Source organism: Panulirus ornatus, chromosome 22 (genome assembly GCF_036320965.1).
Source record: "Panulirus ornatus isolate Po-2019 chromosome 22, ASM3632096v1, whole genome shotgun sequence".
In the NCBI taxonomy this organism is placed as follows: Eukaryota; Metazoa; Arthropoda; class Malacostraca; order Decapoda; family Palinuridae; genus Panulirus; species Panulirus ornatus.
This window is the reverse complement of record NC_092245.1, coordinates 4,786,926-4,805,078: the sequence shown is the minus strand read 5'-3', so window position 1 is coordinate 4,805,078 and position 18,153 is coordinate 4,786,926. Positions and strand designations below refer to the sequence as shown.

The 18,153-nt window shown below is 39.3% G+C and overlaps 1 protein-coding gene across 6 annotated transcripts in view; it reads right to left on the bottom strand.

The window, feature by feature from the left end:
* Window positions 1-18,153, bottom strand: part of LOC139756506 (uncharacterized) — a 202,044-nt gene that overhangs the window by 98,155 nt on the left and 85,736 nt on the right. For 2 of the 6 annotated variants that reach the window (XR_011714366.1, XR_011714365.1), the window contains exon 5: window positions 1,142-1,205. The exons of 3 other annotated variants lie outside the window; for them this stretch is intronic. The gene's annotated coding sequence lies outside the window, so the exon portion shown is untranslated. Of the gene's footprint in view, window positions 1-1,140; window positions 1,206-18,153 lie in introns of those variants that run through there. One more of the 6 variants, XR_011714367.1, reaches the window with a different exon arrangement.

Here is an 18,153-nt window from a genome sequence, read left to right as displayed (position 1 = left end):
TGCAAAAACCTACACAGTGTGAGAGGAAAGTGCACTAAACTGTGTTACAGACTGGAGGGGAGAAAGACTAAAAGAGGGGACACAGTTTAAGTATTTGGGAGCTATCTTAGGTAAGTTTGGTGATAGGGAAGGAGAGATAAGGGAAAGAGCAGTACAGAGCAGAAGAGTCATCGAGTCCCTTAACAGAATAATGAAGGGAAGAGGTGTAGGTATGGAAGTGAAGAAAGAATCAAAAGGGCATAGTATTCTGACCTTGAACTGTGTAGCTGAAATATGGACATGGGATGAAACACAGAGGTCAAGAATCCAGGCTGTGGATATGAGTTATCTGAGAGGAGCATGAAGTATGACTAGATGGAATGATGAAATGAAGTTTATGAGGGATTTGGTAAGGCAGAGAATACAAAGGGAATGAATTGTGGAGTGGTTAGGTAGGTGATAAGTAATACCTTGAGGTAGTTTTAACATGTAAAAAAAAAAAAAATGAAAGAGTTGAAGTTCACAAGGTGAGCATATGATAGTATGATGAAAGGGGTTGGTATGACATGGGGAAACAGAGTAGAGAGAAAATTGGGTGAAGAACACACAGAATGGCATATGTGAGGGAGTCATGTATGGCCAGGGATATGTGGAGACTTCTGTTATGACCAACCTCCTGATGGTTCCTTGAGTGAATGGGCATCAAAGATATAGACAGATAGATAGACAACCAAAGCACTGTTAGAATACTTTCAACCACTGTAAATTTTTGTAAAAGTTAAGAAAAAGCTAATATATGTATAAAGCCAAACAAGTGCTGACAAGTAAAGATGGGGTATAAGAACTCATCAACACAAACAACCATACAATAATATGCATATTAAGTTCCCTTACTGATTCATTATGGCACAAATGTAATGCATCACCATTTCTACAGCAAGATTAATTTTTCAAACAAACTTAAGGTTTTCAAAGAAATAATACTCCATACTTTTCTTTAGATGTTAACATGTGTATTGTTATAGTTCCCACAGTTTGAAAAGAATGAACATTTCTCTTGGCTTTTAGAATTGTAATTCAACAAGATGAAAGTAAAACTGGTCATGACTCATCCAACACTGACCAAACTAGAATATAAACAACGTGCATATATTCACACTACCTATCACATGCTGTTTCATGTCACGCAGGTTCATGTGTGCAAACTTCTCCCATAGATCTTTCACCTGGGAAAAAACAAACAGTTTTTACCTCATACTTTGGTTAGTCTTTTAACTATGTGTAATGAAGACATCACTTATTCTATGCTTTCATATTCATTTTCTTTTTCATACCTGACTACCCTGCTGTCTTTAAAGAAGCACTATCAAGAATAAACAAACCTACAATACTTTACTAAAAACAAAATTGTGACAATATTTGGATAAATTACTGATCTCAGGATGTTCAGTAAAAATGAAGTAATGTTCCTAAAGTGCATGTAATTAGTCAAAAAAAGGAAAGATTATTTACAGAAATCATTAAAGATGGAGCCTTTTGATTAAAAAATTATAAAAAAAGATGGAGCCTTTTAATTGAAAAAGTAAAATCTCAATACAGGAAAAACATGAAAAATCTGTACTTCTTAAGACTAGGCAACATGTGGATTTTGGATTTCTCAGAATACAGGCATATGTCTTGCATTATGGTCTGAACATGTAATCTTAACAGAGTGCTTTTCATACCCTTTGCAGGATCACAAAATTATCTAATTTTCATGTTTGTTTGCTGTTTCTCTCCTTTGCAAGGTAGCACCCAGAACGGATGAACAACAGACTCATTTGTTCAGATCCACTCTCTAACTGTCATGTCTAATAAACTGAAACTAGAGCCCACCATCCACAACTAAGCCCCACAGACCATTCTTTGGTTTCAGCTTCACAGCATGTGATCCTGCTTACTCAGCATTGCTGCAGTTCACTTTATCCCACGTGATTACACTTAGCATAGGTAGAGAAGAGGGTATTTGTTTCAGGTAAAGGTGGGTCTGTGGCAGGGGTGTGCAATGTCACCATGGATGTTTACTTTGTTTATGGTTGGAGTGGTGAGAAAGGTGAATGCAAGGGTCTTGGAGAGAGAGGGTGGGCAAGTATGTGATCATTAGAGGGAATGGGGGCCTATGAAATGGATAAAAGTTGTTTGCTGGTGATACAGCACTTGGTGGCTGGTTCAAGTGAGAAACTGCTGAACTGGTGACTGAGTCTGAAAATGTGTGTGAAAGGAAGAAGCTGAGAATCAATGTGAATAAAAGCAAGTTATTAGGATTAGCAACACAGATAGACAGCTTAGCTGAGAGTGAACTTGAATGGAAAAATTATAGATATCAAAAATTTTAGATATCAAAGAGTGAACATGGAAACAAGTGGAACAATAGAGGCCAAATTGTCAAAGGGTGGGTGAGGGGATGGAGGTTTTGGAAACACTTAAGAATATGTGGAAAGATATCTCGTTATCTGGGAGGGTGAAAATGGGAATGTTTGAAGGTAAAGTGGTTCAAACATTGTTGCATGGATGTGAAGCATAGGCTGTAAAGAAAAATGTTCAGAGAAGGGTGGAGCTGTTGTAAATGAAATGTTTGAGGACAGTATGTGGTATAAGGTGGTTTGATTAAGTAAATAATAAAAGAGTGAGAGAGAGGTGTGGTAATAAAAAGTGCATGGCTGAGAGAGATGAACAAGGTGTCTTGAAATGGTAAGGACATATGGAGAGAATGAGGGAGGAGAGGCTAACAAGAAGGATATATGGGACAAAGGTGCATGGGAAAAGAAGGAGAGACCAAACTGCAGATGGATGTATGGAGTGAAAAATATTTTGAGTTGAATGGGCCACCTACAGGTAAGGGCCCGTGTTGTACTGCGGTATGACAATCAGCAACAACAAGTTGGCATGGCAGGAGGGTGAAAGGTGTGCAGAGGGTACAATGAACTGAAATGATGAGGTATATAGGGGGCAACATGATATCAATGGACTGAACCATGGCATATGAAGCAGCAGAGGGAAACCATGGAGAGGTCAGTAATATCTGGATGTGGACAGAAAGCTGTGGTTTTGGTGCAATGCACATGACAGCGAGAAAATGGGTGTGTGCAAATGAGGCCTGTTCATCATGTTCCTGGCACTATCATGAGAAACAAAACAAGAATGAGAAAACTTAATATTTTCAAATAATATTTCCTAGAAACTCTCGCTCCAAGTTGGAGAGTTTACACATTTCAAAAACTGAGATTTTCAATATATTATCAGTAACTGAATATCATCAAAACCAAGTAACTGGAACATATGATGAGAAAGAAAAAAGTGTGATGAAGAAAGAAAAACATTTCTTTCCAGGCACTGTCCTTCAAGCTAATACAAATTTCCTTTGATCTCCAAGGACTACCCTTCTCATAATGAAGTTTATGCCTCTCACTCTTCACAAACCTCCAGACCAGTAGTCAAGGCAATAGCTCTTTATAAAACACCCTTCAATCAGCTACAACCACCTAATGATAAAGTCATCAATCAATCACCTGCCCAATAGTTGCACCTAACAATTCCCAGGACAAGGACAGCATTCTGACAATGACTAATGCAAGAAAACAGAAAAGTTTATGAAGGAGAGGGGAAGGTAGGCTGGGCAGTAATAAAGAAAAATTCCACAAGAAACAATGGCAGGAAAGGAATAATTTTTCAGTCATCAAAACTCACCTTTCTCTCCATGGTTGGCTATTGAGCAAGCCAATGAAAGCATAAAGATCTCGATGTGGATGATAAGAAAAAAGATTTCTAAAAGGAAAAGATGACTTCCTCCATACCCAAGGTTTATCCTTAGGTATTTATGTGAACTTCCTCCTGACAAGAGGTTTTATTTTTCATACATGTCTATCATTTCCTGCATTTGTAAGGAAGTCTCGGGAACAGATAAAAAAAAAAAAGGTTGTATTCGCTCACATCCATTCTCTAGCTGTAATGTGCGATGCAACAAAATTGCAGCCCCCTATCTAAAACTAGGCCCTAAAACCTTTCCATGGTTTCTCCAGCTTCTTCACATTGTCCATTGATAGTACATCAACCACTGAATCACATAATTCCAATTCACTCCATCCAGTGCATGCCTTTCACCCTCCTGGATGTCCAGCCCTCACCCCTCTCAAAATATTTTTCACTCAGTCCTTCTATTTCCAGTTTGGTCTCCCCATTCTTGCTTTCCCTTCCACTTCTGACACATGTATCCTCTTTGTTAACTTCTCACTCATTCTCTTCATTGGTCCAAACCATTTCAGCACAGCATCTTCAGCATTTCTAAAACATCCATGCCCATCCAGATAATGAGCTCTCTTTCTAGGCATCCAATCCATGACTCGCATCCACTTCCATGGTTCAATTCGCTGTCATGTCCACTCCCAGGTACCAGGTATGTGAAACCTTTCACTTCCTCTAAATCTGCTCCATTCAAACTCACCCCAACTAACCTCTCCCTCTGCCTTGCTAAACCTAATAACCTTGTTTTTATTTACATTTACTCTCAACTTCCTCCATTCACACACACACACTTCCAATCTGTCATCAACCTCTGCAGTTTCTTACTCAAACCTTCCATCAGTGATATGTCAACAATAAACAACAATTGACTCAAGTCATAGATCCCCTCACTACCTACATACTGCATACTTAAACCTCTCTCCAAGACCCTCTTGCATTTATCTCCCTCACCACCCCTTCTATAATTAAATCTAACAGCCCTAGTGATATCACACACCTCTGCCACAGGCCAACCTTCACCTGAACCAATTACTCTCTTCACTTCCTACTCATAAACATGCCTTACACTCTTGAGAGAAACTACTCATTGCTTCAAGTAGCTTTCCTTCCAAACCATGCATTTGTATGATCTTCCATAAGGCATCCCTATCAATTCTTATCATATGCCTTTTCCAGATCCATAAAAGCCACATAAATTCTTCTATTTCTCTAATTATTTCTCAAACATTCTTTAAAGCAAATGCATGGTCTATACATCTTCTATCCCTTCTCAAAACAAACTGTTCCTCCTACTCTGATGCTCTGTACATGCCTTCACACTCTCAATCATCACTCTCCCATACAACTTACCAGTACATGCAGCAAACTTATAACTCTGTAGTATGAACACTCACCTTTGTCCTCCTTGCCCTTATACAATGGCCAAAGAAATACAACCACAAAACCATCCACTCCAGCTACCTTGTCATATTTCATCTTGTGCAAGGAACTCCCATCAAGGGGGTGTCCATGGCAAAAGAGTCTCCATCTATCCCTGTCCTTAGATGCCTCCCTTGCATTCACCATTACATGCATTCTTCCACCATTTTTCTCTCTCCATAATTCTTCCACTCTATTTTCCTATGTCACAGGTGCTCTTTCTCTCCTACCAACTACATTGATTGTACTATCATACACTATCCTTTCACTTCACATTTTGCATTCTTTCCATATGCCCAAACCACCTCAAAGTAATGCATTACACCCACTCTACCACAACACAATTCATTCCCTTTGCATTCCCTGCCATACCAAATCTTTCACACACCTTATCTTTCTTCATTCAATCTAGTTATACCACATGCTCCTCTCAAAAAGCTCTTTTACACAGCCTGGATTCCTGACCTCTGCAACTTATCCCACGTCCATGTTTCAGTAGGATATGTTAAGGTCGAGAGGACTCTGCAATCCCTTAATCCATTCTTCACTTCCATCCATACACCTCTACCCTTCTCTGTTCTATTAGGGAATTTAATGACTTTTCCAACCTGTACTGTTCTTTTCCTTATCTCTTCTTCTATAATTCCAAACTTACCCAAGATAGCTCCCAGATACATAAATTCTGTTATCTCTTCTAATCTTTTTCTCCCATACCTATAACAGTTTCTGTACACTTTCCTTTCTCATTCTATAGGGCTTTGCATAATCTATACTTTTAGTCTGCTTCCTTTCAAACACCATTAAATTGCATTTACCTTCAATCATCTATGATTACACACCATATAACACACTTGCAACCGTCTACAACTCCTTTTCAATATTAGCAAATAACAGTATCATCTGCAAACAAGCTTGTTACTAGCCACCAGACCTCATCACCACACTCCATCTCTAAACCTAGCCACCACACCTCATCACCACATTCCATCTCTAAACCTAGCCACCACACCTCATCACCACACTCCATCTCTAATCCCCTTTTTGCAAGTATTGCTTTCATCTCTCTTATCAATTCATCTATATTTGTGTTAAAAAACCATTGTGACATCAAACAGCCTGGCCTCACAACACATGCTTATCTCTCCAGCTACTCTTACACAAGCATTTTCTCCTTTATAGGAGGTTTCAAACCATCCAACAGTTTTCCCCCTCCTCCATATATCTTCAGCATATTCCATAAAGCATTTCACTTGACTCTGACAAAGTTTCCCCAGATTCATAAAAGTTGCATACAGCTTCTTACCTTCCACTAGATACTTTTTTTACAGTCATTTTCACTGCAAAAATCTGATACACACATCCCCTACCTTTCCTAAAACCCCCTTGCTCATCACTTATTCTGCATTTAGTCACTTTCATCACTCTATGAATCAACACTCTTACATATACTTTTCTTGGTATACTTAACACAGAATCAAAAGGGTTTGATTTACTATGAGGCAATGAAAAGACTAAGAAAGGTTGTGCTGAATGCTTGAGTTGTAAGAGGCTTCTTTGGAGATTTGAACCAATTTGAAATCATTGCTGAAGTGAGTTGCAGGAAGAAAAAGAGGTATGGTATACAGAAGAATGGAGAGGTAAAAGTGTGAGTAAGTGAGAATATGAATCAGAGGGAATGCAAGAAGGGTGACAAGGTTTAGATGAAAGTGTGATAAACACAGAAATGCAGTCATGAGTAAATCATGTATTTAAAATGTTTAGAAAAAGACTTTTAAGGATTGTAAAATTTGTGGTTGGCTACATGATGTGTGATATAAGAATACAGGAAGAAATACATGATGGACGGATGAGATCAGAAATGCTGTGGAAGAGACGAAAAAGGCATATAGTAGATTGCTCAAAAGGAATGTACCAGTGGTATGGTAGACTGCTCTTAAGGAATGTACAACTGGAAGTTCAGCAAATGAGGAGGGGATAATATATGATGTGTAAAAAGAATGTCAAGCTGAGAGAGGAAAGCAAAAAGAGAGTAGATGAAAATTTTAGAAGAAAGTTGAGTATAAAGTTTGGGGAGGTGGATGCAAGAGTGGAAATGTAAATGTAAAAATTAGGGGAGTTGCTGAATCAAAAGAAAGAAATGAAAGGAAAATGGAAAGATTATCCTGAAGAACTGATGAATGTAAGAAAAATGGTAGCAGGTGTTACATGCACAGATATGGAGGATGGAAGGAAAAGGATAGAAGTGCAGGGGCTTGTAGCAAGAAAGGAAGTATGGAGGATATAAGAAAAAGGATACAACTGCTGGGGCTTATAGCAAAGAGGAAAGTTAAAAAGCAATAATGAGGATGAAGGTGGGAAAGGCACCTAGATTTGATGGGACTAAAGCTGAAATGTTGAAATATGAAGGGGAAAGGGTGATGGAATGATGTATTTGATAATCAATACAGCATGGAAGCAGAAGGCTATGCAAAGGAAAAGGTGCTAAGAATGTATGTAGCAATTATATGGGAATCTATCTGTTCATCTTTCTAATGCTAGTTCCCTTCAAGAACTCTCATCAAGAAGTAGCCATGGTAAAAATCTCTAAATTATCCGTCCTTACAATCCTCCTTCACATCCATCATCTCACTTTCCCTATTTCTCTCCCTCCAGTGCTCTTCCACTTATTTTCCCAAGTCACATGTGGTGGTGTTCCACTTACTCCAATCCCTTTAAATTGTATTGTCATATACTATCCTTGTAAACTCCCTTACTTGCTTTTTCACTGGTCCTAATCACCTGAAAGTACTGTATAGCGTTTCATCCACTCTGCCACTCCATTATTTATTTCCTACCATACCAAATCTCCCGTACACATCATTTCTTTATCAATTCCATCTAGTCATACCACACACTCCTCTCCAATATCTCATTTCCACTGCCTGGATTCTTGACCTTTGACTCATTCCATGTCCATGTCTTGGCTGTGTAGATCAGGGTCAGGAGGGCTATGCCATTCCTTAATCCTTTCTTTATTTCACTACTTTCGTCTTTACCCTTCATTTTTCTAAACTTTTGGTTACTCTTCTTACTCCTCCTTGCATTCTGTCCAATTCATCTTCTTGCTTGCCAACACTTTTACCTTTCTTTTCCATACCTCCACTTCTTCCTGATCCTCACCTCAAGAACTGCAAAATGGTCAGAATCTCCAAAGAATCCTATTACAACTCTAGCATTCAGCACATTTCATCCACTGCCACATAATCAATAAATCCTTTTGTTTTTTCCTTCTATTATTTCTTATACAAGCATATCTGTGAAATGTATTGTGCTGCAAAAAGTGTTTTGAAGGAACAAACCTCTCCAAGCACAGACATCCACAAGATAACTTCCATTCTCATTTACTCCAGCCCCCCCTCTTCTTTTTCAAATTGTAGGCTCCAGTCATGGACAAAAGTCAACATCATGGCTGGGCCTTAATCAAAATACACAGAGGATTATGGAAGGGAAAAATGAGAGGAAGGAAGAGTATCAATGAATCTTGAAGTGAAAAACCTAGAGAAAAATAAGAGGGAGAGTATCAATTAATCTTGAAGTGAAAAACCTGTCACTTAAAGTGCACCAGGTTATAGTTATTGGGAAAGATATGAAAGGTTAAAGAGTTCTAAAGCTTTGAAGTGTATGGAAAGAAACAGTTATCAAAACTTCCCAACTATCTCGTCAATTTCATCACCTTCATATTTACATTACAACTCCCTCCTCTCCCTTCTTCACAGCACTTTCCATATCTTTCTCAATTTACACACCTCTCCGACCCAAACACCCTACATATGCCACCCTATCCTCTAACAATCTAACACATCTAATACTTCATCTCTTCCTCGCCTCATCACTACTTATTACCACTTCTCCATTTGCCTCTTTCATTGATGTTTGTATTTGTTCTCTTGTTTTCACTCACACTATCAACCTAAAACATACCATTCTCCCATCTCATTTGCCTTCTTTTTGAACCACATGCATCTTTCTCTCTTGCTACTTTCTCTTGTACATCTACTGATCATCTGCACTCTTTCCCTGCAAGGATTACCAATACACCTCTCTTTTTATTCTTCACTAGCAAATTTGCTTTGTTACCCCATCACTCTACCTTTTCTCATCTGCCCACCTCTCACCTTCTTCATGTCACACATTTCTCTTGCACATGCCACCATAAAATATCTCTTATTCCTCATCCACTCACTTTACTCTCATTTTTTGCCATTCTACACCTAGTCTCTCCAGATATTTCTTCACACGCCTTTTCAAAGTTTACTTACACATATAATTTCCTCTTTTTTGAAGCACCTGCAAATCTTCACCCTTAACCTCTTCAGGTAATGGTCAGACATCCCACCAGTTGCCCCTCTAACAACATTCACATTCAAAAGTCTCTCTTTTGCATGCCTTTCATTTAGTATGCAATCCAACAATGCCCTCTTACCATTTTTCCTAAACATCCATGTATACTTATGTATGTCCCTCTTTTTAAATGGGGTATTCCCCATCACCATCCTTCTTCAGCACACAACTCACAAGCTGTTTACCATTCCTATTCACCTCACTGAATACCCATTATCTCCTAAGTACCCCCTCAAACTAGAGGTGCTGTAGAAAAAAGTTTTCTCATCAAAGGAAAGCAAGGCAGTATATTGCTTGACATGGCTCTGACAAAGAGGCTTGATTGAGTCAACAAAACCAATCTTAGTTCAAAGTGATAATGTTCATTCAGAAAAATGATTCAAACAATCAGGGAACACCTAAAAAGGGATCTCTTGCTAACCTCTGAAGAACTAGAAAACTTAGAGATGCTAATCAACAGATAACAAATTTCATACATGGGCTCTTTGAAAAGGGCAAATTGAGGGTTTCAAATCACATATGCATGTTCTGAAATCCTGGAGTTAATGAGATTTCAGATGTATAAGATTATATGAGAGGATTTTAATGCTTGGAGAGAGGACATTTCATGACTAACAAAGCCAAGATCTTTGGCAACTCCCACACGGGTGATCAAGGGAGAGAAAAAAAGGTCCTCATGAAAGGCAATGTGAAATATAATTCCTAAGTGGGTGCCAAAACAAGTTTAAACCAAAGACCATGATGGTGGACATCAAGGACTTTGTAGATGAATTAAGAGGAACTTCAAAAACCTAAGAAAACAATCATTCAGGGAAGATGAAAAATGCTCTAGAATCTGCTAGACACTAACTGTCTGTGAAGACATATGGACATTATGAAGCAAGTGAGTATAACACATTTCCTAAGTTCTATGCAAAAAGGGGTTTATAATTTCAAATTTAAGATACAAAAAACTCAGTGCTGTAATACAAAGTTGCCGACCCCAAATGTGGTATTTAAGTAACACAGTAGAATCAGACAAGAGGAAATGCACAACTGAACAATGCATCAGGAAAATCTCACTTAGAACTAACGAGGTAGCTAACCTGAAAAAATCATATATCTTAGAGAAAATTCACCTCAACTTTTGGGAAAATTTGGTAGTTCTGGCTCCACTGCTCCAAATCCCAACAAGGCAACTACAAGCAACATTCTTATCGAAAGTCAGAGTGACTATAGCTGACATAAAATAGATATTCACAGAGTTGGAATACACGTTGAACCTCTTTAATCCAGTAACGGTGGGAACTGGCCATTACTGGACCACAGGAAATGTCAGAAAACAGAAATCAAACCCTTAGGGAACTCCCTATGTAAATATATGCCTGACCCCTAATCTTGCCAGCTCATTCCACATACATATTGCTGTCATCAAAGGTAGAACAAAGCTTGAAACAAGAAAAAATTCAACCATTAATGCTTCCAAACAAGATTTTTATTAAATGCTTCCAAACAAGGTTCTTATCATCACATCAAAAGTAACCCCAGATGGAGACTTAGCAGTATCTTGGGCCAGTATCTTGGGCATGGAGTTTTCATAGCACATGATGCCAATTAAGGGCAGATTCGTCTGCATTATACACTTGTTCGGGGCTACGTTTTCTACTGCCGCTAACTGTGCAAATTCATCCACAAACTTTGTTGCAGCTTTGTGATAAGTAAATAAAGTAACAAATGACCATAGGTTAGTAGTTGGCCTTGGTCGACTCTTGTTACTATTGTTGTTTTATTATCATCAAGACAACCAGCTCATGCTACGTCAGTCCCAGCCAGACAGCCGGTCTGTATACTCTCTCTTGCCCTGTACATAATGCTGTTGGTTGTTTAATAGAGAATTGAAGTTTTTAATGATTCTTTTAATATGACCTTAACACTACCAGCTTCTGTGTCAGCACTATGCTTTTCACTGCACACACTTCTTTTCTTTTCTTTTAAACTATTTGCCATTTCCCGCGTTAGCGAGGTAGCGTTAAGAACAGAGGACTGGGCCTTTTTTGGAATATCCTCACCTGGCCCCCTCTGTTCCTTCTTTTGGAAAATTAAAAAAAAAAATGAGAGGGGAGGATTTCCAGCCCCCCGCTCCCTCCCCTTTTAGTCGCCTTCTACGACACGCAGGGAATACGTGGGAAGTATTCTTAATCCCCTATCCCCAGGGATATGTACTGAAATTCCATGTCTCCACTTAAACTTGTGTAACCATCCATCCAAATATTCACAGTCATAGTCTAGCTTTAGTTCTCTATGAAAAACTGGCCTTCTCCATCACATGGGAGCTTAAACCACTTTATAAGTGCACTGTTTAATTTGGTACTCCTAGCACCATTCAAAGTTTTCCAAAACTAAACTTTTCTGGCTTTCATTTTCAGCAAAAAACTGAATATAAGAAATTAACAGGACTGTTAATTAGCATGACTGCAGTGTAAACAGATTTTGGCACCTTAGCACTGCTAACAGAAGCTACCCTGGTAGCAGATCCACAAACTAATGGCAACATATTCAAAATGTGCTGAACCATGGGATCTACCGGAACACAAAGTGCTGGATTAGAAGGGTACAACCTGTATCTTAAGAATTCACTCGAAAGAGAGGATCCAAGTGAACTCCTCTTTGTTTCATGGATATCAATTGCAATAGGATGTTGGCCCCAAAAGTGCATATTCCTTATAATATGGGAAAAAATGTGCAAATAGTCTTGGCTACTACTATTTCTTTAAGAACCATGGAATGCACACATCTAATGTTTAAGTGTAAGGACTTTTGTTCTTCCTGAATTTCTTTCTCTCCCTGAACCCTGTAGAATGGAAGCCTAAACCGCTGCCTGTGACATGATGCCCAGAGAGAGAAACTCAAATTTGAAGGAATCCATCCAAGAGCACATTCAAGGGAATTTTTCCCTGACTGTCCACAAGGCCAATGAAATAATCATTCTAGAGTAAGCAGGTCCAGATTAGGGACAGTGGAGCCCTATGTGTGAATCCATTACCGAGGATTAATACCTCCCAGTTCTCACCCACTCCCCTATCTTCATTTATTCTCACCTATTCTCAATCTCTTAAGGTATTCATTCACATAGTTCTCTTTCTAAAATCTACTTACATCATCCTCTTCTCACTCATAATTTTCTCTGTTCTGAAAACCTCTACACTTCTTCAGCCTTGCCTCCAGCAGGAAAAGACCAGACATCCCATCGGCTGCCCACCTCAGCACATTCACATCAAAGAATCTTTCTTTTTAAAGCCTTTTAATAAGAATATAATCTACTAATGCCCGATGATCATCTTTCGTACTCATCCACATATACTTGTACATGTCCCTCTTTTTTAATCAGAAATTCCCGATAACCAGTCATTTTCAGCACACAACTCCACAAGCTGTTTGCCATTCTAATTCACAATATTAGGTGCCCTATGCCCCTAAATAATACCCTGAACTGCCACATTCTTACTCTTGCATTTGTTTCATCCATCACTAATATCCAATCCCTTGCCTCACACCTGCTGACACACACTCAGCTGCTCCTAGAACACTCAACTCTCTCTATTGTCCTTCCTCAGGCCTATCACACAAGCACTAATAATTGCCTGTATCTCATAATCCTCTTTCATTTCTACCCTCATCAGTTGGGATCTTACTTCCTTACAATCTTTCACATATTCCCACAACTGTTTCTATAGTAATGCCATTCCCATCATTACTTTATTCATTCCACCTTGTCATACCACATGCTCCTCTCCAAAAGCTCATTTCCACTGCCTGGATTCTTTAGTTCTTGCACCATCATCTATTTCTTAGACATTCTCAAAACATTGGGCCCTCTTATCCTTGAGATTTGTTTTACTCAGAGGTAAAACATTCAGGGTCAAGAAGGGGAGGGTTTCCAGCCTCCAACTCTCACCCATTTTTTTTTTTAATGTTGAGGGCTCCAGTCATGGACAAAAGTCCACATTAAGGCCAGGCCTTAACTAGAATATTGAGGGAATTATGAAGCAGAAAAAGAAAAGAGGGAAAGTATCTGCAAATTTTTGAGAAAGTGAAAAACCTGTCTTTTGAAATGCACAAGGTCATAGTTATTGGGAAAGACAGGAGATGGTAGAGAGTTCCAGAGCTTCGACATGTAAGGAAAGAAGCAAGTCTCAAACAGTCCACCCTTGAGTTGCCGATGGCCACACGATAATCACATGATGCAGCAGCATGCCGAGTATTGCGCAGTCTAGCTAGTGGTGTGGGCACATAAGCAGCCACCTCTTGGGAGCAAAAATCAATGTAATACCTATAGAAGAGGGAAAGTGAACCAAGATTGTGGAGTAGGGCAAGGAAGTCAAGTTTTGAAGATAGCCTGGGACAGTTTATAAGGTGGAATGCTTTCAACTCAACTCTGACATGTAAGAAGTTAGCCTGGGACAGTTTATAAGGTGGAATGCTTTCAACTCAACTTTGATAAGTAAGAAGTTAGCCTGGGACAGTTTATAAGGTGGAATGCTTTCACCTGAACTCTGACAAGTAAGGATGCAGAGCTGGAACCACCCCAAATGTGAGAGCAGTTCTCCATACAGGGATGAATCAATCCCAGAGCAACTGTTCAGAAGAGAAGTTTCAACATTTAAAAAGGACATCCAGTTTCTTAGAGGCAGACTTAGCTATTTCTGTAATGTGGGGTTTCCAAGAAGAGTGGATGTTACAGTAATACCAAGTATGTTCAGTGAGTCAAGAGGTGGAATTACAGAACAGTCAAAGGAGAGATAAGAGGTGAGAGGAGTTCCTGATAGAGAGAGAGGTAGAAACAGGGTCTTGGAGGCATTAAACTTAACAAGATTTTGTCTACCCCACTGAGATATCCTGTTTGAGTTTGAGTATATTAAGGAAGCTGTATCACGATGCAGATCATGCAAGAGAAGAGGTAGAAAAACTGAAGGATGTGGACGAATTCAGTGTTGAGTCATCAGTACATGAGTGCATAGGATTATCTGTGGAGGAGAGGAAATCACTGGAAAAAAAAAGGAGAAAAATGTAGGGGACAGGACAGAACCTTGAGGGACATTGCTGTTAATGGAGAAAAGGTTGGAGGCTGATCCATCAGCAGCCACAGAGGTAGAACAGCTAAAGAGGAAGCTAGACATGAAGGAGCAAACTGAGGGAGCGAAGCCAAAAGAATGGAGCTTAAGAGATGAGACACCAATGCCACAACCAGTCAAGAGCCTTAGATATGTCAAGGATGACTACACATGACTCTCCAAAATCTTTCAGTGATGATGACCATACATTAGTAGGAGAGGAAAGAATATCACCAGTGGGTCTCACCTTACGGAAGCCATACTGGTGATCAAAGAGAAGACAAATTTTCGAAATGTTTAAGGATATGGAGAAGGGATTCAAAGACTTTGGAAATACAGGGGTAAAATTCTTTCTCCCCTGTCCCCAGGGATAAATACATAGAATATGTATCTATAAACTCCATTCTAGATAAAACAATGAACACTAAAAAACGCTCATGTCTATGAATTATCCTTAGAAAGGACTGGGGCCCTAAGCTTTTTGACAGGGACTAGCTTACAATATAAATAACATGAGAAAATGAATGGAAGTTTTTAAGTATCTAGAAAATATCCATTTAATATCTTATATACGCCCCTTGCCAAATGATACAAAACAGTCTCGGCAAATGGACCCAGACACCACCTGAAAAGAGAAAAATGTCAGATATGCCTGTCAGATGTGCTTGGAGACCAGATAATCATTATGAGATCAACTTTCACAGCTAAGCAGCTGGCAGGATGATAATACCATCAAATGGAGGTAGGTCTTTGCACATGTGTTCTAGAATAAGCTAGAGCTAAGACTGCTGTTTGGGTGGTTGGTGAAGGATGAGATATGTAAATCTCACCATAATGGAGAGGAGGAGACTGCCAATCTCCATATCAAAGGAGATTCTCATTAACTTGCCAGGCAGCTATAGGTGAGAGAAACATGGGTTTTAGATTTGAAAAATGCATATGAGAAAATTAACAGCTTTCATTACAAAAATGGTCTATGTGTGAGAGTATGTGGTGGAAAAAAATGAGTTGTCTGAAAAATATGTTGGAGTCTGACAAGGTTGTCTGACCTCGTGGTTATCTAACCTTTTTAAGGATGGGGTATAATGCGAGATGAAGACGAGTTGAAATGACTCTGATGAACTAGTTAATCATGAAGAAACAGAATGGAATTTACCACAGTTACTCTGTATTCACATACATGCAATTACATATTTGTACTGTATGGTGGGGGACCTTAAAATTCCTCAGGCCCCATCTCTTGAAAGTTTTCTACTATCATACAACTTTCTTAATTATGTATGCTGTCTGCATTAATAGTGTCCTCAATCATTCTGATCTATTCATCCACCACTCTTAAACTGTAAAAGCATTTCTTTACATCTTAACAAGTTCCTTGCTCAATTTCATATTTTGTTCTCTGGTTGCTCTTCTTCTAAAACTCTCAATGATCTGTTCACTGTGTGAAGATGCTGCTGCTGTTACCAGTCAAATCAGAGGAATTGCTGGAAAGAATGGCATGCTGTTTCTATGAAAATGTAGGAGAAGGATGCTGAAAGTGAACAAGAATAAATGTAACACTGTAAATTTTTGAAATGTATGGGATATCACAGTGTAGTATCAGTTTGCATGGAAAAAAAAAATGTATGTGTATGAGTTTAAATATTCGAGAGTAAAACTTGGTAAGGATGGTATGGGGGAGCTGAAGTTGAGAGACAATGTGAAAGGGAGAAAACTAAAGGTTTACTCAAAACTTTGAATGAAAAAACTTTAAGCTTGGAATATGAAAGAAGCTTTGAAAAAGGTGTAATCATCCCATTTCTGCTGGATGGGTGTGAAACCTAAGTTTATATAAGTTAGATAATAAATAAAAATAGTATTGGGAAATTTGCATAGAAGGAGCATAAAGAAAGAGGGAGGAAACAACAGAAGCATCTGACCTTCCCCTATATACTTAACTTAATCAATAAGAATGATGCTTTAAACATTTTTACAGTATTTCTGACTCTCTTAGTCCCTTGAAAGTAAAAATAGCCCATAGTATTCTTAATTATGCTTAAACAATTTACACAAATGATACATTTCACAACCTTCCTAAAACACTGATATACATCTATAATAAGGAAACACTTCTGTAAAAGCATATGAGTGTGCTTTGTCAAACAAAACTCCTTGATTAGTACTATGAGCTGTTTTACATTACCAACAACCATACTTTTATCATTTACTTATCTATTTATTTTGCTTTGTCGCTGTCTCCCGCATTAGCGAAGTAGCGTAAGGAAACAGACGAAAGAATGGCCCAACCCACCCACATACACATGTATAAACATACACGTCCACACATGCAAATATACAAACCTATACATCTCAACGTATACATATATATACACACACAGACATATACATATATACACATGTACATAATTCATACTGTCTGCCTTTATTCATTCCCATCGCCATTTATTTATTTTATTCATTTTGCTTTGTCGCTGTCACCCGCGCCTGCGAGGTAGGGCAACGAAACAGACGAAAGAAATGGCCCAACCCACCCTCACACGCATGCACACACACACACACATCCACACATGCAAACATACACACCCACACATCCTAACATACACACATATATACACACACAGACACACACATATACACACATGCACACAATTCACACTGTCTGCCCCTACTCACCCCCATCGCCACCCCGCCACACACGGAATAACATCCCCCTCCCCCCTCATGTGTGCGAGGCAGCGCCAGGAAAAGACAACAAAGGCCCCATTCACTCACACTCAGTCTCCAGCTGTCATGCAATAACGCCCGAAACCACAGCTCCCTTTCCACATCCAGGCCCCACAGAACTTTCCATGGTTTACCCCAAACGCTTCACATGCCCTGATTCAATCCATTGACAGCACGTTGACCCCAGTATACCACATCGATCCAATTCACTCTATTCCTTGCCCGCCTTTCATCCTCCAGCATTTTCAGGCCCCGATCACTCAAAATCTTTTTCACTCCATCTTTCCACCTCCAATTTGGTCTCCCACTTCTCCTCGTTCCCTCCACCTCCGACACATATATCCTCTTGGTCAATCTTTCCTCACTCATTCTCTCCATGTGCCCAAACCATTTCAAAACACCCTCTTCTGCTCTCTCAACCACGCTCTTTTTATTTCCACACATCTCTCTTACCCTTACGTTACTTACTCGATCAAACCACCTCACACCACATATTGTCCTCAAACATCTCATTTCCAGCACATCCACCCTCCTGTGCACAACTCTATCCATAGCCCACGCCTCACAACCATACAACATTGTTGGAACCACTATTCCTTCAAACATACCCATTTTTGCTTTCAGAGATAATGTTCTCAACTTCCACACATTCTTCAAGGCTCCCAGGATTTTCGCCCCCTCCCCCACCCTATGATTTACTTCCGCTTCCATGGTTCCATCTGCTGCCAGATCCACTCCCAGATATCTAAAACACTTTACTTCCTCCAGTTCTTCTCCATTC